The sequence below is a fragment of the Equus przewalskii genome, chromosome 3, assembly GCF_037783145.1.
Source record: "Equus przewalskii isolate Varuska chromosome 3, EquPr2, whole genome shotgun sequence".
Taxonomy (NCBI): domain Eukaryota; kingdom Metazoa; phylum Chordata; class Mammalia; order Perissodactyla; family Equidae; genus Equus; species Equus przewalskii.
The window spans coordinates 81,251,368-81,274,552 of NC_091833.1; the positions used below are offsets into that span (position 1 = coordinate 81,251,368).

At 37.0% G+C, this 23,185-nt stretch overlaps 1 protein-coding gene across 2 annotated transcripts in view; it reads right to left on the minus strand.

Annotated features, from left to right (window-relative positions):
• The window catches only part of ATP10D (ATPase phospholipid transporting 10D (putative)), a 109,973-nt gene extending 90,042 nt beyond the window's left edge, over positions 1-19,931 (minus strand). The window contains exon 1 of one of the 2 annotated variants that reach the window (XR_011538760.1): positions 19,613-19,920. The gene's annotated coding sequence lies outside the window, so the exon portion shown is untranslated. Of the gene's footprint in view, positions 1-19,612 lie in introns of both variants that reach the window. The other variant, XM_070615019.1, reaches the window with a different exon arrangement.
• Positions 19,932-23,185: the final 3,254 nt, after the last annotated feature.

Consider the following 23,185-nt stretch of genomic DNA (forward strand, 5'->3'; position numbering starts at 1 on the left):
CTCTCTACCCCTTAGCTCCTCTCTTACTTCCTTCTTGGCAAAACTTACTCTAGTTATATTCAAGTAAGTTATATCTAAATCCTAATATACTCTCTTCTAATACCTACAGGTTGAAAATGCCTGGAGAAAAACACATACCATCCCTGATTAGTATCACTTTAAATTATTGACCATGAACCATGAGTTGGCCATAGATGCCTACTGCAATCACATAGCCTTTCTAACCTCTTTACTATCCCACTTTCATAGACAACTGTTTCATACCTTCTCTTCTACCTTTCCATATCTCCCTCCCAACTTCCTTCCTGTTGATGACTTTATTTCTACTTTACTGAGAAAACCAAAACCATCAAAAGAGAAATTCTACAGGTTCTGAACCCCCATGTAACTGCCCTCCAGCTCAGACCTCTTCCCAAAACTCCAGACTCATACAAGTGACTGCCACCTAGGCAGCCCATCTCCACATGGTAACGTGCAAAACTGAGCTCCTGATACTCCCCCCAAACCTGCTTCTGCTACAGATTAGTCCTGTCAGTTGACAGAAGCTCTAACCTTCCAGATCCTCAGCCCAAAAGCCTTTGAGTCATCCTGGGGTCTTGTCTTTCCCTCAATTCCCACATATAGTCAGTCAGCAAATTCTTTTGGTTCTGCCTTTAAAATATATCCAGAATCTTACCACTAGCCATCACTTCTATCACTATCACCTTAGTCCAATACTATTACCTAGTCCTGTTAAAACCTAAGTTGGATCCTGATATTTCCACAATTTAAAACTCTCCAAAGGCTCTCATCTTAATTGTAGTAACAGCCACCGGTGCCACTCATATCTGGCCCCCAATGTCCTCTCCAACCTATTACTCCACCCCCTACACAGCCTCGTCTCAGCAATCCCTATTCTCCTTCCCTCTTATTCTTCCATCAGAGGAGGAATTTCTATCTTTTTGATCATTGATACAGCCTAGGCCTAAAACAGTATCTAGGCACAAAGTAGACTTTCAACACATATTTTTGTATTGAACATAAGAATGAATAAAATAACACCTCTCCTATATGCAGTAAAAACCAGGATAGCTGTAACAATCTTATACACACCAGCTCTAGAAGTGATATAAGTTTAGTTATTTCATGATATGTCATTAAAGCTTTTATTATGAGTGCATAAGTTATTATGGTTCATATTAAGACCTACAGCATGTAACCTTAAAATGGCCACTAATAAGACTTGGCAACAGGAAGCCATAAAAAAGGGAAATAAAACAAGTAAAATCTATTTTTAAAAATAGCTGAGGTATTTGAATTTCATTGTTCTAAAACTCTTACGGAAGGAGTTTTGAGTAAACTATTTTTTAGACAAATCTTTAACCATCAAAATAATTTCATCTGGGATCGAAATCATTATAAATGTATTTTCAGTTTTCCTATATTTTCACAGCATTTTAAATAAATTTTCTTCTCTGAGAATTCAGCACCAATGCTCTAAGCATCCATTCTTGCACAGTGCTCTATAGAGTGATGCCTTTGGGGTCTTCAGAAGTATATCCATAGGTTTTCAACCAGTAGTTGAAGACGTCCTTGTTTTGGATCTTCCTGTCTGATTTTATGGGTTTGTTTCTCCCCTGGCTGCCCAAATATCTGCCTTTATCAAAATCTAACTCATACTACCAAATACTGTAGAATAATTAATAAACATAAGTAAATTGAATTAACGACCTCAATGGTCTTCAGGGAGCAAAATATAGAAATCCAGCAAAACTTATTTAAGTGAAACCTATTTTCACTGTTCAGAGATTTCATTTCTTTGTATCAGTTTAATAAATAGGCTACCACGTGCCAGCCAGGTACTTTTCCAGGCACTGCAAACAGAATGATGAAAAGTCCTGTGTAAACTCCATGGTTCTTGCCCTCAAGAAACACACGGTCCAGTAGAGAGATTAGGCATGAACTTCAAGCACACAGTCCGGTAAGAGATCCCCTCATTACCTGAAATCCTTCAGAGATTAATCCCCATGAGACAAAACCTGACATGTTTATGGCCAAATTTCATAGCAACAAACTCTAAGAACATTAAAACACTAACTAATAGATAAACAAGTAAGTTCTGAAATGAAGCTAAACCCCAGATAAGTGCTCATTTTGAAAACTAGAGCCAAAGTATCTTTTTAAACTGGAAGAATAACTCAAATTTCTTGGTTTGCTGTCTTTATTCATTCACATGAAGGAGGGCAAACTCTAGCTCTATGTGATAAGCTGTGTGAGTATGAGTGAAACATGATAAATACACTGGATTGTGATTCTAAAGATATGCTTTAAAAGATTATTAGGAAGACAAAAAAAGGGGAACGAGTTGCAATTATCTATTTAGTATCTGCTTCCCCTTCAAGACCATCTTGTTCGCTGTTTTAACCAGTAACCGGATAATGCCTGGCATATGGCAAGTACTCAATGAATATTTTTAAATAAATTCACTAATGTTCAGTCAGGTTCATGAGGGTATAATGTGCATCCTGGGAATGAGTAGTCTCTGAACAAGAAAAATCTCAAGAGGATAAAGGCCAAGCAATCAATACGTGCAACAAGTATTGTTGACGATGGAGTGGCATCCTTTCCTGGGATTCTACTTGGTGGATTCCATCTTGACCTTTGAAATCCAAGATAGCCTAAAGCCACCTACCTTTACCAGAGACAACAATTATATTTGTCCTTAGCCTGTTGACTTAGGTTGTATTAAATCAGTGGTCCTCAACTGGCAATATCTGGAGACATTTTTGTTACAACCGAGGGAGTTAGTGCTAATGGATAGATGAGATGCCATGGATGCTATTATAATGTAAAGTACAGCCCCCTACAACAAATTATAATCTTGCGCAAAACTCCAAAAATGCTACTGCTAAAAAAATGGTGGTCTAGAGCAAGCCATAACATTTGTTCATGAGAGAGGTAAATAGCAGAATAGAAAGAGAGGAGCTTTTCAGTCAGTCATGGGTTCAAATCCTGACTCTAACCACTCAGCCCCAATGGGACTTTGTATAACCCTCAGTTTTCGCATCAGGAAAATAATACTTACTCTCTAGGTTTGTTGTGAAGAGTTTATGAGAATATATACAAGGTACCTGATATATAATAGATCAGTAAATGGCAACAATTCTTACTAATATGAGAGCACTTATTAATCATTTGATGCCAGTATTTCTGTCAGGTAGGAAAAGCATTTTAAAGATGATAAGGCTTAGCGACTTAAATAGAAAATTAAGAAATTTTAAAGCTGGAAAAAAATCCTAAACAGCCAACTAAATACTTTATTTTATACATAAGAAAATTGAAGTTCAGAGTCACTGACTTGCCCAATATTACAAATCAAGTTAGTGGCAGCTCACATAGAATAATCCAGCTGTTCTCTTCACCATCATTTTATTACTGATACATACATAGGAATTTATTAATTTCTAAACTGTCATTATTTATGAATGTCATAAATTATTTAAGTCGATTTGAATACAAGATTTTATACCTGCTAAAATTTTATATGATAGCATGTTCAGACTATAAGATAACTAAGATTTATTCAGATATGCATCTATCTTAACATTTTCAGAGCCAATTTGTAGGATCTGCCCTATTGTCTCAGTTTCCTCCTAATGAGTCCTGTTATCACTCACAATGGCCTACTTTTTACATTGATACTTTATAAAAGCAATATTAGAAATTATTCATTTTGGTTTAAAATATACTTGGGAAAAGAGCATGAACAAACACACAGAAGCTGACAAACTACAAATAAATCAGGAAAAAAATATTTTGAACTTCACTAGTAACTTTAGAAAAGCAATTAAAGCAGTTAATAATTTTTGCCTTTAATATAGTAAACAGTTTCTCTATTCACAGTGTTCAATGAAGGCAAGCTTTCGTATAGTGCTAGAGAAGCTAGCCTGTTGTTAGTTTTCTGGAACCAAAAGGTAATATGTCTTAAAAATGTTCAACCTCTTTGGCCCTGCGTAGAAGGATGACCAATTCAGCATTCAAAGGGTACTAACCCAAATGTCCAGAAAAAGGGAAATTGTTAAATCGTGGTATATCTAAATGGAAATATAATACAGATGTTCAGAATGGTATTTAAACGAATTTTTTGTGCAAGAAAATGCTTAAAGTTGAAGAGATTTTAAACCATGATTTAGATCTGTATACAAATATGATCTCAACTAGAACATACATATTTATATAAACTATTTATGTACACAAATGTGGAATGAAATATTTCTTAAAACATTAACACTGGTTATTTTGAAGTAGTATATTAACAGATGATTTTTATTTTTAAGTATCTCTTGTAACTGTTCATATTTTTTACCATGAATATAGATATTTACTTTATAATTAGAAAATAGATCTTCATTTCAATCAAAAACTATTCCAAACTCTAATCCCACAAAACATATTAAACTTTACTTAATCACAAAGCCTATGCTTATGGTAGAGAAAACCATATACAGAAGTTAATGTACTGCTTCTACATTTAAGATGCAGGGAAAAGATACAATCTTTTAAGTTTTTGTTTTAAGAACCACCGTATAAAATGAAAGACAAGCAAGCTGCCTCAACACTGAAAAAGAATGTTCACATCCAAGTCCACAAGCAGCATGGGTGCATACTTGATAATACATCAGAGAAAACAAGAAAAACAGAATTTAGTATATAAACTTCATCATAAAGGCAACTATGTGTGTTCCCGACAAGAAGTCCTGAATGTAATTAAAAATGTTACAAAGCCAACTAAAGCATTCAGGTCTCTTTTGGACAAAAGATAACTGCTAAAAATATCTCCTAGATATGGCTGGTTAAATTTTAAGAGAGATTACTTATGCCCAGACAGTTGTGGGAGACTGCCTTCATTGTGAAAATAAGGTGTGAAACAGAATTTACATGATATTCAGCAAAAGAAAGTTCAGGTAATTGTTGTAGTACAACATTTTACACTTATGTATGGCATATACATTTCTAGATATTAAAGTAATCTCGAAATCTCAAAAACAAGTCTGTATATATTTCAAAATGACTTTCATTACACATTATATTAGAAAATTAAAGTCAGTGGGGGAAAAAAAACACTTGTAAGTAAGAAGGTTCTCAATTCCTACTTGAGAACCTATTTCAAGATTCTTTCCGCTAATTCCTAATATCTTGATAATATGACCAATCTACAGTATTCTGAAATGACCATGTTCAACATCATGTGGGCCTGGTAGGATAAAGAGAGCTGGCAAACAAAATTTCCAGCAATAAATGAAACATAATCTGACTTGACTAAATCCAAAGTATATTAAAAGAATGGTGTATGTCACATAACGATGCACTATGAAAATGCTTCCAGGCTGGGACTCTAACTTTATATAGAATTAATAGATCATAGTAGGAATCTACATCATTCCCCACCTCTACAAAGACACTCTGGACCTCTGATAAGAAAACTTGATTCCCTAGGCCCAAACTACCTACTGAGAGTCATAAGGATTCATATTTGCTTCCTTTAATCATCCTCCAGAAGTACGTCCCCCTCTTTCCCTTATGAAACACCTACAAAAATGTTTAGTTTAAATTATGCTTTAAAAGGGAATCTGTTGCCAGGAAGTAAATAACATAAAACCAACCAACACAAATCTTTAAGTATTAAAATTTGTCTTTTTGGAGTGTTTTGTAAGTTTTTTGTCTTAAATTAATGGCTTTTGAAGCCAGCTCAGTGATAACACAGAAGTATTTGAAATGGCATACTAGAAAGTCAATGGAATTGTCTTTCCCAGAGGCCTTTTAAAGTAGACCAGGCACCTGCCTGCCAAAACCCAATGAATAGGACCTGCTCACCGAGAATCTTACCCTAAGCCTGTGTTAACTACCACATTCAGAATCACCAGGAGATCTTGTGAAAAGACAGATTCCACCCCCTACACACACACACACACACACACACACACACACACAGACACTCAGCCCAGTTTCCGATTCAATAGGTCTGCAGTGGGGCCTGAGAATTGCATTTCTAACAAGTTCAAGTGATGCTGATGCTACTGGTCTGGGAATCAGACTTTGAAACCGTTGGCCTAAGAAACTCAAATCTGCTCTGGAAAGACTTATTTTTAATTTCTAAATATATTTGCTTCATGAATTATCATTAAATATTATTTTATGCAACTATCACTTCCATCCCAATGGTGTAAATATTGTTGTTTAAATAATTAGTGAAACTACTTTTTTTATACACAAGAAATAGGGCAATTATTTTCTGGATGAGTAACCACAGAAATTTTAAAAACAAAAGAAAATAAACTTAAAAGAATGAAGAATGATAAGAGAAAAAATAAATAGGGAAGTGAAGTTATTTGTAGCTAAAATGGAAAGAATTTAGCTGCTGAAAGATGGTTTATACTTAAAACTAAAGGTTAAATCAATAGGCTACATCAAATGTTTTCTCAAGGTCTCTTGCAGATTATTAACCTGAGCTATAAATATGAATCAAATAAACACACAGACTAAAATTTCAAATCATATACATTTTTCTTTAAAGTGCATGGCTTTACTGGATAAATGATGAAGACAGATTGGCATTACTCTAGTTGAACTATAAAAAGGACATTCAGTGTAATGGATGACAGGCTTAATTCATGTCTAAAAACTATGTAAAAATTCACTTCTGGAAGCATTTGGGTAACCTAAAATATGTTATATAGTCAGCTGTCCCCATCCAAGGAATCTGCATGTGTGGACTCAACCAACCGCAGATCGAAAAGCCCACAATGGCTGCATCTGTACTGACCATATACACACATTTTTCTTTTTTGGTCATTATTCCCTAAGTAATAAAATATAACAACTATTTACACAGCATTTACATTGTATTAGATATCATAAGTAATATAGAGATGATTTAAAGTATACAGGAGGGAGGGACATCATCATCATGGAAGCATAAGAGGATCCCTTTGTCTCTCTCCTTCAATCTACAGTGAGTAAAATATCCATAACCCAAGAAAGGCTATATTGCCCAACATATCAGGATACCAGAGAGATCCACACATCAGTAGGTATGAAGACTGGCACATACAGAGGAAGCTAAATGGGACAGAGGCAATGCCCAGGACCCTGGACCCCCAGCCATGGTGGCTGAGTCAGCCACCTCTAGCCCCAGAGAACCTGGTGGGCAGCAGCAGAGTTGCATGTGCAACTCTGGCCAGCCAAATGCAGTGGCATCTGCAGCCATGGGGAGCAAAGAAGCAGCACAGGTAGAGCCCTGTGATCCAGGGCTCCACCTGTGGCTTAGAGACTTGCACAGGACACCAATATCCCAATGGTAGCGGTACCGGTAACCACAAGGTAACAGGAAACAGCAGAGGCAGTATCCCACAAACTTAGCTGCCTTTCCACCATCACTCCCCCCAACCAAGGCAGAGCTTCCAACCCAGGTGATACCAAATGCAGTGGAGGCTTCAGTCACTCCTGTACCTCTGGTGAAAAAGCCCATAACTGCAGTGACACTGGCCAACATCAAGGCATCAGTGACCTCCAGTGGTGCAGGCAGCAGTGAAGAGGAGAGTACTGGTGATATCCCAAATAGAGGTACAAGTTGCAAGGTGCAGATCCTCAAATACAATTCAGAGGCAGCTCAGGTAAGAGAAACCAAAAACTAGTGCTATAGTGATAACCTACTGAAAAACAAACAAAGGCTCTAATCTCCAACCTATTGAAAACTTTAAATCAAAACAAAGCTATACCTAAATAAGAAAAGTGTGTGCTATGACAAATGCATTGGCAGAGTAATATCTCAGCAAGTACCACAAAAAGCCACAATAATATGGCATCACAAAAATAAAACAAAAATTCTCCAGAAACCAAACACAAAGTCTTGGAAGATTGTGATTCAACTGATAAAGAATTCAAGATAATTGTGAAGAAACTCAATGAGCTACAAGAAAATTCAGAAAGGTAGTTCAGGGGCCGACCCGGTGGCGCAGTGGTTAAGTGCACACATTCCGCATCGGCGGCCTGGGGTTCGCCAGTTCAGATCCTGGGTGTGGACATGGCACCGCACGGCAAGCCATGCTGGGTAGGCATCCCACGTATAAAGTAGAGGAAGATGGGTACGATGTTAGCTCAGAGCCAGTCTTCCTCAGCAAAAAGAGGAAGATTGGCAGTAGATGTTAGCTCAGGGCTAATCATCCTCACAAAAAAAGAAAGGTAGTTCAATGAGCTCAGGAATAAAATTAATGGACAGAAGGAATACTTTCCCAAAGAGATTGAAACTCTAAAAAAGAACCAAACAGAAATTCTGGATCTGAAGAACTTAAGGAGATGAAGAATGCATTAGAAAGAACTGGGAATATAGCAGATCATATAGAAGAGAGAATTAGCAAGTTTGAAGATGGAAACCTAGAAATGATGTAGGTAGAAGAAGAGAAAGAACTAAGAGACTTATAAAAAATGCAGAAATTCTATGAGAACTATCCAACTCTATTAGAAAGATCAACATAAGGATAATGTTTATCCCAGAAGGAGAAGAGAGAAGGGAGCAGAGAACTTATTCAAAGAATCAACAGCTGAGAACTGCTCAAATCTTGGGAAAGAACTAGATATACAAATCCATGAAGCTAACAGAACACTCAATTATCTCAATACAAAATGACCTCCAAGACACGTGATAATAATACTGTCAAAAGTCAATGACAAAGAAAGAATGCTAAAAGAAGCCAGGGGAAAAAACCCAATGACCTACAAGAGAACCCCCACTAGGCTATCAGAGATTTCTCAGCAGAAACTCTAGAGGCCAAGAGAGAATGGGATGATATATTCAAAATATTGAAAGATAAAATCTGTCAGCCAAGAATACTCTATTCAGCAAAGTTATCTTTCAGATATGAAGGAGAAATAAAGGCTTTCCTAGACAAACAAATGCTGAGTGAGTTCATCCCCACTAGAACTTCTTTACAAGAAATGTTGAAAAAAGCTGTCCTACCTGAAACAAAAAGACAAAGGTATACAAAGATTTGAGCAAGGTGATAAATAGACAGAATCACAAAATTGCAACTCTATATCAGAATAGGTTAGTAAACAATTATAACACAAAGTTTAAAGGGAAAGGAACTATCAAAAATAATTAGAACTACTTCAATTTGAACTCACAGTACAATAGATACAATACAATACAATACAATGAACTCACAATACAAAAAGGGATAATTTATGATAACAAAACATAGAGGGGGAAGGAAAAAAGACAGAACCTGCATATGCAAATGAAGAGAGATGTTATCAGCAGAAAAAGGACTATCTTACCTATGAGACCTTTTATACAAACCTCATGGTAACCACAAAACAAAATTTCAGAGCAGAGTCATGAAACACAAAAAAAGAGGAAACTAAGAAACACATTACAGAAAACCCCCAAACTCAAATGGCAGAAGTAAATACAAGGAAAAAGAAACAATGTAAATCAGACAGCAAAAGACAAAATGGCAGTATTAAGTCTTTATATATCAATAATCACCCTAAATGTAAATGGATTGAATTCACCAGTCAAAAGACACAGAATGACTGGAAGGATTAAAAAACAAAAACCAAAAATATGCTGCTTCCAGGAGACCCATCTCAGATCTAAAGACAAACATAGGCTCAGAGTGAAGGGATAGGAGCTGATACTCCAAGCAAATGGCAACGAAAAGAAAGCAAACAGACATACTTATATCAGACAAAGCAGAATTCAAGGTAAAAAAGATAATGAGAGACAAAGAGGGGCAGTATATAATGATAAAAGGGACATTCCACCAAGAGGACATAACCCTTATTAATATGTATGCACCTAACAGAGGAGCACCAAAGCATATAAATCAACTATTAACAGACCTATAGGGAGAAATTAACAGCAACACAATAACAGTAGGGGACTGCAACATCTCACTTACATCAATGGATAGATCATCCAGACAGATGGTCAACAAGGAAACATGGCCTCACATGAAACACTGGGCCAGATGGACTTAATAGATATACAGAGAACATTCCATCCAAAAACAGCAGAATACACATCCTTCTCAAGTACACATGGAACATTCTCTAAGATAGACCATATGTTGGGAAACAAGGCAAGCCTCAGTAAATTCAAGACAACTGAAATCGTATCAAGCATCTTTTCTGACTACAGTGCTATGAAACTAGAAATTAACTACAAGAAAAAAGCTGAGAAAGTCACAAATACGTGGAAACTAAACAACATGCTACTGAACAACCACTGGATCAATGAAGAAATCAAAGGAGAAATCAAAAAATACCTGGAGACAAATGAAAATGAAAACACAACATACCAACTCTTATGGGATGCAGCAAAAGTGGTACTAAGAGGGAAATTCATAGCAATACAGGCCTACCTCAACAAACAAGAAAAATCTCAAATAAAAAAATTTAACATTGTACCTAAAGGAACTAGGAAAAAAGAGAACAAATTAAGCCCAAAGTCAGTAGAAGCAAGAAAGTAATAAAAATGAGAGTGGAAATAAATGAAATAGAGACTGAAAAGACAATAGAAAAGATCAATGAAACTACCTTTGAAGAGATAAACAAAACTGACAACATTTAGCTAAACTTACTAACAAAAAAAGAGAGAAGGCTCAAAGAAAATCAAAAACAAAAGAGGAGAAATTACAACAGATACCACAGAAAAACAAAGGATTATAAGAGAATACTATGAAAAGATCTATGTCAACGAATTGGATAACCCAGAAGAAATGGATAAACTCTAAGAATCAAACAATCTTCCAAAACTGAATCAAGAAGAAATAGAAAATCTGAAAATATTGGAAAAAGAAAACATTTGTTTGCTGTATAGTATCTTCTATCAGATAGTTCCCAGGATAGGGCAAGAATGGGATATTCATATATAGGCTGAAATACCAAATCCAAACTTAAAGTCTTAGTTCAGGATGTTGTCAACTTTTACCAGGATTACAGCAATGGCCTTCCACCTGGCCCACCTGTATTCATTCTTGCCTCTAAGTAGTTCTCCATCCAGCATCTGGAGCAATGTTTTTGAAGTGCAAATCTCATGACCCTCTGATCTAAAACAGCTTTTAAACTCTAAGTAGTTCAACTGTTACTGTACCCAGTGAGTTTGCTGGCATTTTATCAGTTGGGACAAACCTAGCATTTTAGACCTATTTAATGTGCATTTCTCATTCCTCCCAAATGAAGATTATCTGTGCATTTAGTTCTTGATTCTCATTGATCATTGGAGTGGATTGTAATAACATAAAACTTTATACTTATTCTAGAGCAGTGAATTAGTTATGTACCTAAACTCATTTGAAAATTGTAAAAAGCCAGAGAGAACTGGTTTTCAATCACAGTTCTATCAACTCTGATAGCCTGATGCCTTTGGCAATCTACATCTCTCAACCTCAGTTTTCATATCCACAAAATAGGAATAATAGTACCAGCTTCTTTCCTATGAGTATTAAACGGATTGATAAATGGATTGATAAACAGAATAATTAGCATGGTCTCTGGAATACAGCAAGCTCACTATGGAATGTAGTAAGCCTGCTGTTGTTATGGGAGAAGTACCAGAGAAAGTCCTGGTAACTGAAAATTTTTTCCTTATTACCTGTCTATTGCTGGAAATTCTAATTTTTTTTTTTTGGAAGATTAGCCCTGAGCTAACATCCACTGCCAATCCTCCTCTTTTTGCTGAGGAAAACTGGCCCTGAACTACCATCCATGCCCATCTTCCTCAATTCTAGTAAGAAGAATGAAGCAGTAATCAGAAACCTCCAACAAACAAAAGTCCAGGACTAGACGGCTTCACTGGTGAATTCTACCAAACTTTCAAAGAAGATTTAAATAACTATCCCTCTAAAACTTTTCCAAAAAGTGTAAGAGCATGGGAGGCTTCCCAACTCATTTTACGTTGCCAACATTATCCCAATACCAAAACCAGACAAGGACACCACATAAAAAGAAAATTACAGGCCAATAACACTGATGAACACAAATGCAAAAATCCTCAAGAAAGTATTAGTGAGTAGAATACAACAATTCATCAAAAGGATCATACATCATGATCAAGTGGGATATATTCCAGGGATGCAGGGATGATTCAACATCTGCAAATCAATCAATGTGATACACCACAATAACAAAATGAAGAATAAATATCACATGATCATCTCAATAGATGCAGAGAAAACATTTGACAAGATTCAGCATCCACTTATGATAAAAACTCTCAATAAAATGGCTACAGAAGGAAAGTACCTCAACATAATAGAGGCCACATATGACAAACCCACAGCTAACACCATACTCAACAGGGAAAAACTGCAAGCTATCCCTCTAAGAACAGGAATACGACAAGGATGTCTACTCTCACCGCTCTTATTCAACATAGTATTGGAAGTCCTAGCTACAGCAGTTAAGCAAGAAAAAGAAATAAAAGGGATCCAAATTGGGAAGAAGAAAATTGCCACTATTTGCAGATGACATGATTTTATATATTTAAAAAACCTGAAAGAATCCACCAAAAAACTATTAGAAACAATAAATGAATACAGTAAAGTTGCAGGGCACAAAATCAACATTAAAAATCAGTTGTGTTTCTATATAGCAACAACAACAAGCAGAAAGAGAAATCAAAAATACAATCCCAGTTATAATCGCAACAAAACTAAAATACCCAGGAATAAATTTAACTAAGGAGGTGAAAGACCTGTACACCGAAAACTCGAAGACACTGTTGAAAGAAATTGAAGAAGACACAAAGAAATGGAAAGATATTTTGTGCTCACGGATTGGAGGAATTAACATAGCTTAAATGTCCATATTACCTAATGTGATCTACAGATTCACTGCAATCCCAATCAAAGTCCCAAGGATATTTTTTTCATGGAAATAGAACAAAGAATCCTAAAACATATGGACCAAAAGATCCTGAATAGCCAAAGAATCCTGAAAAAAAAGAACCAAGCTGGAGATATCATACTCTCTGATTTCAAAGTATACTACAAACCTATAGTAATCAAAACAGCTATAAAAAGCTTTCATTACTTATTCAATACTACCCACCCTCCAAAATACATCTATTTTGAATAAGAAGTGATAATATAATCAGCTATTTCAAAACAGGAGCAAATACATCTGTATTAACATAAGCTCTAACAAGTTCAAATGATGATGCTTGGTCAGATTCACAATCAGCTGCGTATCACAAGCTCTTAGTCTCTGTAAGCCTCAGTTTCCACATTTGTAAAATGGAAATAACATCACCTACCTCACTCAGTTTTGTAAGGAGGTTTATTAAATAATGCACCATGCCTAACACACTGAAAGTGCTCAATAACTTCATTGTTTCAACTGTTTGTTGACTCCTATTATATGCCAAGCATTGTTAAAGACAACAGAGATAAATCAGAGAACAAAAGACAACATCTCTGCCTTCTAGGAACTTACTTGCTAGGGTTCATTTATTTTACCTTGCCTTAGGCACAGTGCTGGGCACTTTGAAAATGAATAAAAGTGCACAGAAGAGATCAAAATACTCAATCCAACAAAAAAGATAACACTAGGGTAATCATGCAGTATGTAAATTTAGGGAAGTAGAAAGTCCTAGGAGAAGGCATCACATGAGGTTGGAAACCGGAAAGGGAAAAGACGGTGGGCTTCCTGGAAGAGAGAGCATTTTAAATGAGCCTTGGAAAACGTCTAGAATCTGACAGGAGAGATTTGTAGATTTTAGAGAAGGAAATATTATGAGTTAAGGTGGGGAGGCTGGAAAACCCTGCGTCCATTTAAGTAACACTGAGTAGTTCAACATGGCTGGCGTTTCAAATACAAATTAAGGAGTAATGGGACGTTAAGATGGAAATCTATGTTAGGACCACATAAGTCCTTACTAAGATGAAGAATTTATCCTTAGTTTAAGGAAATGGGAAATCATCAAAGATATTTGAGAGGGTGTGGTATGATATAGACATTTAAAAGATTTCTTTGCAAGAAGTACGAAAGACAATGGAATGGGGGAGAAAAGCCAGGGAGACTAGACTGGAAACACTGAGTAACGTGCTTCAGAATACAGTTTACAGGAATCTAACAAGGAGTAGGGATTTCTAAAGGCATCTCTGAGTGCACCTTTGTGACAACAGCAACACCAATGGCTGGCAAGGGCCACACTGCAACAACTTGGCATGAGCCACACTCTCATATTCCCCATAGGGCTCTATCACTGCCTTCCTCCGCCTCTTGCCAATACAGCATCTTTAATACTACATTCCTTATCTACACACTCCTGTCATCACCCAGCCATCCCAACCACGACCCAAATCAAGCAGGCAAAAAATATGTGACAAATTGTGCTCTGGGGACCAGCATACCTCCCCTTTTGTACCAGCCCAGCTCAAAGCAAATGTGACCATTTGGGAGAAGAAAGCCAGTTTAGGTCTCAGGGTAAGAAATTTCATAATTCCCTTGCTCCATTGAAAGCACTGCACTTTTCTCTCAGTCCTTGGTTTAGGAACCTTAAAAACATAATAATGCTTCAGATTCAGGCATTTTTCTAACCTGGCAAGGTAGAAAAGTTGATTTGTTGGCTAAAGGACATCAGAAGTAAGTAGAGAGAATCTTTGTGATGAAAACATCTAAGTACACCTTTCTAGGAAAGACTTTAGTGAAAAAGAAAGGATATTATAATTGAGATTTTTAACTGTAACCTTCATAGATAACCTTTTTAACTATAACCTTCATATAGTCTATAAGGGGAATGAGAAGTTTAAAAATAGTGCTAAGCCATTATGAGTACTATAAATTGAAGAAAAAGACTTCACAACATTATTGTATAACTTAAAAATGATTTTTACCTTCCTTCTCATAACCAAGATATGATTTTTTTTTTTTTGAGGAAGATTAGTCCTGAACTAACATCCGCCACCAATCCTCCTCTTTTTGCTGAGGAAGACTGGCCCTGAGCCAACATTCGTGCCCATCCTCCTCTACCCCACATGTGGGACGCCTGCCACAGCATGGCCCACCAAGCGGTGCCATGTCCACACCCAGGATCCGAACCAGCGAACCCCGGGCCAGCGAAGCCGAACATGCGAACTTAACCACTGTGCCACCAGGCCGAATCCCAAGATATTACGATTTTTTAAATTACCTATCTGACATAAAGAGTTGAAATTTTATAAGTTTATTTTGCTAACAGAAATGTAGTTGTACTCATCTTCTTCATTCAGAAAGGCCTTAAATTGAATAAGTAGATTTTAGAAAAATAGAGTTTTTAATTAATGCTTATCAGCAAGAGATCCTAGCAGATGTGATCAACAGGAAATGAAGAGGAATAAAGCTCAAATCAGTCCAACATTGCTTATTTTTTCAGGAAACAGCTGGGGGCAGAAGAGTGAATGTGACTAGAATAAGTTTTATCTTGTGATTTCCCTTATAATCCAAATGTTCTCACCAGCAAATACAATTCACAACAATGACACCTAACACGGAAATCCAGACAATGAGACTGTGGATGCTTTGTGAAAGGGGGTTAAGATAATATCATCTATGTGCTCTTCATTCTAGGACGAATTGCTTTATTAGGATAGCGGCTTTTTTCCCCGATAACTAAAATATATTCACTGTAGAAATTTTAGAAACTACAGATTAATACCAAGAGAAAAATTAGAAATCACCTATAATCTCACCACCCAAACATAAGTACGATTAACATTTGGTTTCTTCTCCACCAATAAAGTAGTTTCTGTGTATAGACTGGATTTTTTTTCAAAAGTAGGATTTTTTTTTTTTTTGAGTAAGATTAGCCCTGAGCTAACTACTGCCAATCCTCCTCTTTTTACTGAGGAAGACTGGCCCTGAGCTAACATCCATGCTGATCTTCCTCTACTTTATATGCAGGATGCCTACCACAGCATGGCTTGCCAAGCGGTGCCATGTCTGCACCTGGGATCCAAACCGGGGAACCCCAGGCCACTGAAGCGGAACGTGTGCACTTAACCGCTGCGCCACTGGGCCGGCCCCAAAAGTAGGATATTTTGTTATTTACTTTTTCATTCCTCATATCAAGAACATTTTTCCATATCATTAGTCTTCCCAACAACCTCACACATTTTGATTTGCTTTCCATGTATGTTAACGTGACGTGTGAAAACATGGTAACTTATTGCTATGCTGAGTATTCACTGATTATTGGGAGGTTAACATCCCTCTACCCTCAACCTTAGAAAACTCCGTTTTTTTCTTTGTGAATTGCCCATTTATGTCCATTTTTCATTGGGGATCATTTTTTATAGCGGTGTTCATCCATCTCTCACTGTTTTTTATGATATCTTTTGAAAGGGGCAAATTGGCATATAAAATATAGAGCTTAGAGGTTGTCTTTTAATTTAGGTTATGGTATTTCTTGGTGATATTTTTCAAAACGGTATTTTTGGGATTATAATAAAAATAGTTGCTATACAAGATTTGGGGATATCAGGAGAAATATAAAGAAATAAAAAGCTATAACTCTACCACCTAGAAATCCAACTTTTTTCCGTACATGAAATGTCAGTGGATATATCCATTGATACAAACAGAACTTGTGTACAAACAGGAAGTGCAACAGTCTTGTTCAGTGTTGTTCAATGTTTATTAATTTAGAATGATGCCTGATATATTGTAAAAGTTTAATATTCACTGAGTAAATGATATTTTATATGTATTTATGTGAAAATTATATTTTACACATTAAAGATAATATAGTATTAAATCTTGCTTTTTTCACTCAATACAAGGATCTTTCTAAGTCATGAAATTTTTTCAAAAATATTTTGGAAACTGAAATTTATCAATATTGATATACAGTACATTAATTTATTTAAATACTTTGCTAATGCAGGCTTTATTTTATTTCTAATTTTTCCCATCTTACAGATAACACTGTAATGAACACATTTATAAATCTTCCAATGGAATTCACTTGATTTCCTTAGCATACATTTCTAGACCCTGGATTACTGAGTCAAGGGCTACACACATTTACAGGTTTTGATACATATTCTCATACCATTACCTCAAATAGTTGCGTGAATAAACCCTTCATTGAGTAGCATAAAAGAAGATTCCATTAAGGCTGCAACTCTTACGAAACTAGCATCACTATTACTTCTTACTCTAATAGCGATTAGTTTTGTGAAAAGTATTGTTTCTATAGGTAAGATGATTTCTGAAATGAAACAAATCCATCAAAGATAAAAGGAAGGGAATAATGTTTTCAAGAGAATACATATTCACAACCTCTTCTAAGATTTAAGGAGAGGGGCTCAGTGCTGTAACTATTCACCAGGAATGGTGATAGCATTCAGCGTACACACAATTGTTCGAAGCACTGATAAACAGATTCTCCTTTTCTCAAGCACTGACAAGCTATTAGATTTATCTTCACTGATGCATTGGATTCTGAGAATCCCCAAGTGATCTTGCTTGTGGCATTTTCTTTGATTTTCCCTCATTTAAAAAGACTGCTTCCAACTAGATCAGACAATAAATAAGACATGTAATGAAGGTTTGAATATGTGGACATTTTTTATCTCAATTTTAAAAAGTGACTCTAAGAAGTGCATTTGTCTAACAAATGAGTCATCTCTGTCTTGTTATACATTATAATCAAATTCTGAGCATTTCCTTCCTTTGCAGATGTGAAAGATGTTCAACCTAAAATGGAACCAGAGAATACAAAATGGAAAATCTCATGCAGGTACCCTAAGGAAAACGAAACTTAAGGACTGAGACTCATTTCCCATAAATTCCTAATTTACAGAAAACTGATAATATTGGAATTTTCTTAAATGATTGGGAGTTAGCCAGGGGTTGCTTCATATCAACCTTGGGAAGTTCTACTTATGATCACCACAGGCATGAACAAAAATGACCCAGGTCAGGTTGGTCTGGAAAAAGAAGCATAATTGAGTTTTGTATGATTGGATTGGTTTTGTGTTTCAGGGGAATTTTCAAAGCTGTTCTCCATTTGTTTTTGATTTTAACACACTCTAACTGAACTCTCCTCTCTTTACATTCTGTGCCCATAAATACAGCCTACCCCAAACCCTCCACAGACTTGTCTGTGGCTTACTACAATCTGCCTATCCTGAATTTCAATTCCTCTGCTATTCCCAAAGAAACTCATCTTTTTGACAATTTTGAGCTTGCCAACTGTTTACCTCTTTATTTAGGTCAACACTAACATCAAAATAAATGATATCCTATTCAATTTCCATTTAATCACTAAGTAACTGAAAAAGTATTCAGTTCTTGCTATGTAAAGGTCAAACATTCCTGACACCCTGTTTTAGACTTAGATTCTCCATCTTTTCCATACAATTTAACAAATGTTAAATTAGCAGTTACAATGTTATTTTTTAAATTACTTAAAATTTTGAATGTTGCCTAGTTTTTCAACATATATGGTATGATCTCATTTTGATAAAAACTATCTCAATGTAGGTATGTAATATGTATTTGTACTAAGAATAGAAAAGAGTCCAGAAGGAGGAGACATTACCTATTGGGATAGATTGAAGTGAGGGCTCACACCACAGCACTGAATGAGTTTACTCTGTTACCTTCATTTTAAACAAGCCAACAAAGACTTTTTTTTTATGATGGTATTCTTCACAGAAATGTGACCCACCCAAATAAAAATAATTATATCCTCTGGAGTTACTTTCTGATACAGTAACATTTATTGGTGGATAAGGAGACCCTATCCTTGTGGGTCCATTTTTTAAGGACACTTAGTCAGAGGCTTGCTCTCAGAGTACAGGATTGTTTTTCTCCTTGCAAAAAACTAGTGTGAAAAGAAGCACGAAGAAACTTTGGTCTTATTTAGATAACGTTCTAAATACCTGAGTTAACATGCCCTTATGATTAGGAGTAGTTTAAACATATCTTTTCTAAAAGCACAGGGTGCTCGACCCTCCAGGCTGGAGGGCTACACTTACCACCCAGAAGTCTCTCTGCTGTACATAGTAAAGTATAACTCTATGTTTTATAATGAAAGATGAAGGGTGCCCCAAACAACAATTAAGTTCTGCAAAGTTAGTGTTTGCCAGGAAGAACGCGCGGGCTTTTTTGTAGTGCTCCTTTAAAAACTATTTTTGAGCAAGCTCCAATGCAAACACCGTTTTTCTTCCTAAGGAAATAATCCCCATTCTCTTCGTTAACTTTGAGACAGACCTTAAATCACCTTAAACTGCAGATTTCACAATATGACAAAGGGGTGGGTGGGTGTGTGTGTGTGTATGTGTGTGTGCATAATTTACCTTCTCACAAAACCCAGCATTAAAAATAGATAAAATAATTTCTCTTTTCAAATCAAGTGACTGAAAATGGCGAGTTTCTCCTTTTTTTTTGTTTTGTTTTTTAAGCTCATCAGCCCTAAACTAGTTTTGAGGCACTTCATCAAACCTGAACACAATTATTGGGGGAGGGGGAGAGGAAGAGGGGAAGAGAGAGACAGAGAAGAAATAGAGAAAGAGGAAAAGAGAGTGGGTAGTGAAACATAAGGCAGGGAAATAGTCAAAGGGGTTCGCTCGTTCACCCTTACCAATTCCTCCCTCGGCACACATCACAGCATGACGGTCACGGGTCCCAAGGTGCAAAAGAAGAACCAAGCAAAAATCCGGAGAGTGGAGGCGGCTTATGCTTCTACACCAGCCACTTGCCTTTGGGGGTTGAAAAAAAAGAATCACTTCTCACACAGCTCCCAAACTCAGAAGCCAGAACCGGAGCCGGAGCCAGACCCGAGGCAGAGCCGGCAACCTCCTCCTCCTCCTCCGCCCTCGCCTCCTCCTGCTTCCTCTCCTCCTGCCCCTCCCCACTCCTCCCGGCTCCAGAGCAGCCCAAGCTTCCGCCAGCAGCCAATCGCCGGAAGCCCCGCCTCCTGTGACGTCATGGGCGGGGGCGGGCCTGGCAGCTGGGGCTTCCCAGCTCCAGCTGTTGGACAGAGCTGCCAGTCTGCCCAGCACAGATGCCCCAGGGTCCTGGAGCCTTTACAGTCCCACCTCTGACTTTCACGTTACAGTACAGATTGCTTGCTGTTGAGGGTTTGGTTCGTTGTCGTTGTCGTTTTGCAAAAATTCTGTTTAACAGTTCACCCACTTACCTAGACTTGAAATGTTTGACAATTATTTTTTGGAGGGAAAAGGAATCAAATCTTAACATTTAATGCTATTGTTTTAAACTAGAAAAGAAACTGAAGAAAAAGACCACAATTCTGATTCTTTTTCCCACTCCTTGACCTTCTATTCCCTTCCTCCCTCAGTATAATGTGGCTTTGTCCATACACCTGCTATGATCTGTTAGCTTAAAACAGCTTTAAAAAAATTTTTTACTCCTAAAAAAATTCCAGCAACTTTTCTGTTCTCTCAAAACTGCTGACCGACTAAGTGCTTTGAGAAAGGGGAAGGACATTCTGAGAAGGCAGAACCAACGGGGGCAGTAATTCAGACCAAAACCTACTCACTACTCACTGCCAAGTTTTTATCCTACTGAAACAAAAATAAAAGAAGGGCGAAAACTTTCACAACTCTCCTGTTTTGTACAGCCATCTTCCATTTTCTCAAATGTTTCCCAAATGTGTAGCGAGAGTGAAGAAAACTAAATGGTCATACAAATGTTTCACTAGTAGCGAAGAGCTCACTCAGACAGACACGTGGAGCTGCTCAGGAGACTTGTAAACTCTCCCAGACCAGGCAGGAGAGGCCAAACGAGTTCTGCACCCACGGAGAAGGTGCCTCTCCCAGACGGGGAGAAACAAGTTCTGGGTGTGGCTTCCTGCAAAGGCTGATTTGGGAAACCGCCTACTGCAGGCAAGGGCAAATCTCTTCAGTTTAGTAGACTCTGGGAATAAACTCAGCCTGGCAGAGCAGACTGTCTTTCACATGGCCTCTGAAATTCCTGGCCCTCGTAGCACTTTTTGCAGTGACTGTCCCTAATATGATTTAAAATGAAACAAATTTGGGGCTGGCCCCGTGGCCGAGTGGTTAAGTTCCCACACTCTGCTGCGGCGGCCCAGGGTTTCACTGGTTTGAATCCTGGGTGCAGACAGGGCACCACTCGTCAGGCCACGCTGAGGTGGCATCCCACATGCCACAACTAGAAGAACCCACAGCTGAAAATACACAACTATGTACCGGGGGGCTTTGGGAGAAAAAGGAAAAATTTCTTTAAAAAAAAAAATGAAACGAATTCCTTCTTGACAGCCAACCTTCTTGAGCAGACAAAATGTAAGACAGGCCTCCCAGAGTTTCCACAGTCAGCCCTGATGCTGTAATCCCAGGGCCTTGGTGGGAGGACACATACCAGGACAACTCAGGCAGGGAGCTGGTATTTGCAGCCTGTTTGGATTGCTTAAATCAGTGGTTCTAACTAGCTGCCCATCAGTCAACTGGGGAGCTTGATGCCAAGGCCCCACCCAGGCCAATTAAACTGCAGTCTCTGGAGGTGGGGCTCTGGCATTTTCTTTCCTTTTCTTTTTAAAGCTCCTCAAGTGATTCTCATCTGCAGTGAGGGTTGAGAATCACTGGCTACGATTGAACTTATTGCCTTAGAGGAAAATCTACAATACATTTAAGTAGAAAAAGTACAGTAGCAGAATAATGTGAAACATTTTGTAATACAGCTTATCTTTATATATATTCTTTACATATTTGCATATTTAATACAAATGTAGAAAATATGTGGTAAGATACATAAAATTGTTTACTGAGAGGACAAGGAGGGAAGAGTAAAGGGTCATTACTACCTTTCTATTTGTGTTTGTATCATTTGACTGAATGAAAGGAGCATGTGTCCTATTTATGATTTAAATGGTATAATCAAGTTTTAAAAATTAATACTTATGAATGGTCATTCAAATAACCACTATTAAAGTGGGCTTCAGTTTGTTTTTGCAAATGTTTCCCTAATCCCTTTTCTCCTAAGGGTTATTTCCATTTTGTAGGAAAAAAAAAAACAACCCAAACCATAAAATCTTTGATTTAGCACATTAGCTATTGAAATATAAGTAGTAATTCAGTCATTGCCAAACTTGAAATAGATTTACTTTCTTGTAATTTCAGAAATATATTCAATTTTTATGTACCTATCTTCTCACGAAGTTTTTACAAAACTAATATTCAAAGCATATAATGTAGATGAAAGACATTTCATCTTTTCTAACTGGAAAATTATTTGTAATTGGTATTTTAAACTTATAGCTTCATAATTAATTGCCAGTAGGAAACATATGGCATAGTAGTCCAATGCCTATGTTTCACCCAGCTTTAAATCTTAGCTCTGAAAGTTTCTAGATATACGATCTTGGGTACCATCTCTAAGCCCCAAAGGTAAAATGAATACAATAATATCTACCTCAGTGTTATTAAGATTACATTGAGTCATGTAGCTGAGGTGCTTATCACTGGGTAAAGCAAATAATAGGTGCTTAATGAATGATAGTTATCAAGTCACTGACTTCTACTCTCCCCTCTCTTTTCTCAAACACAGTCAAAGATTAGCATGGCAGCAGTGGGCTAAGAATTTATCAGAAAACACTTTTAAAAGACAGTAAGCATGATTCTTATGATGGATGATACTTCTTATCCAGTTATATGTGAAAGAGAAATATTCATTCTTTCAGGCTGCTGCTTTAACATATAACACAGAAAACAATGTTTTTGTTTGTTTGCCTCAAAATAGTTTACATACAACAGTGTTTCCTAAAGGGACACACAATCTGATTTTTCATGATTCGTAATCAACCATTTCTTCTTCTCTGTACTTATTATCAGAGCGTAACTCAAGCACAGATAAGGATAGTGTTTTCCAGGATGGGCTTCCTGACTAAATTTTGGACAAAAAAAGGAGAGATCAATGCTTCAGGTAATAAGGGCTTATCCCATGTATATGAGCCCTGATTTTAGTAACATCGTCACCAGATTTTTTTCTCTTTCTCATTGTTTCCTTCCTTAATATTTACTAAGCACTAGTAAAACATTTCAGTTGACAAATAAAAATGGCAAGCAATAGGATATATTGGAGTATATGAGGAAGCCATTTGGTATAAACCTAATTCGGCCTGACTTCTCTCTTTTTTTCCTCCAAAAGGGCCTGACTGGCTATTGAGCACGCATTGCAT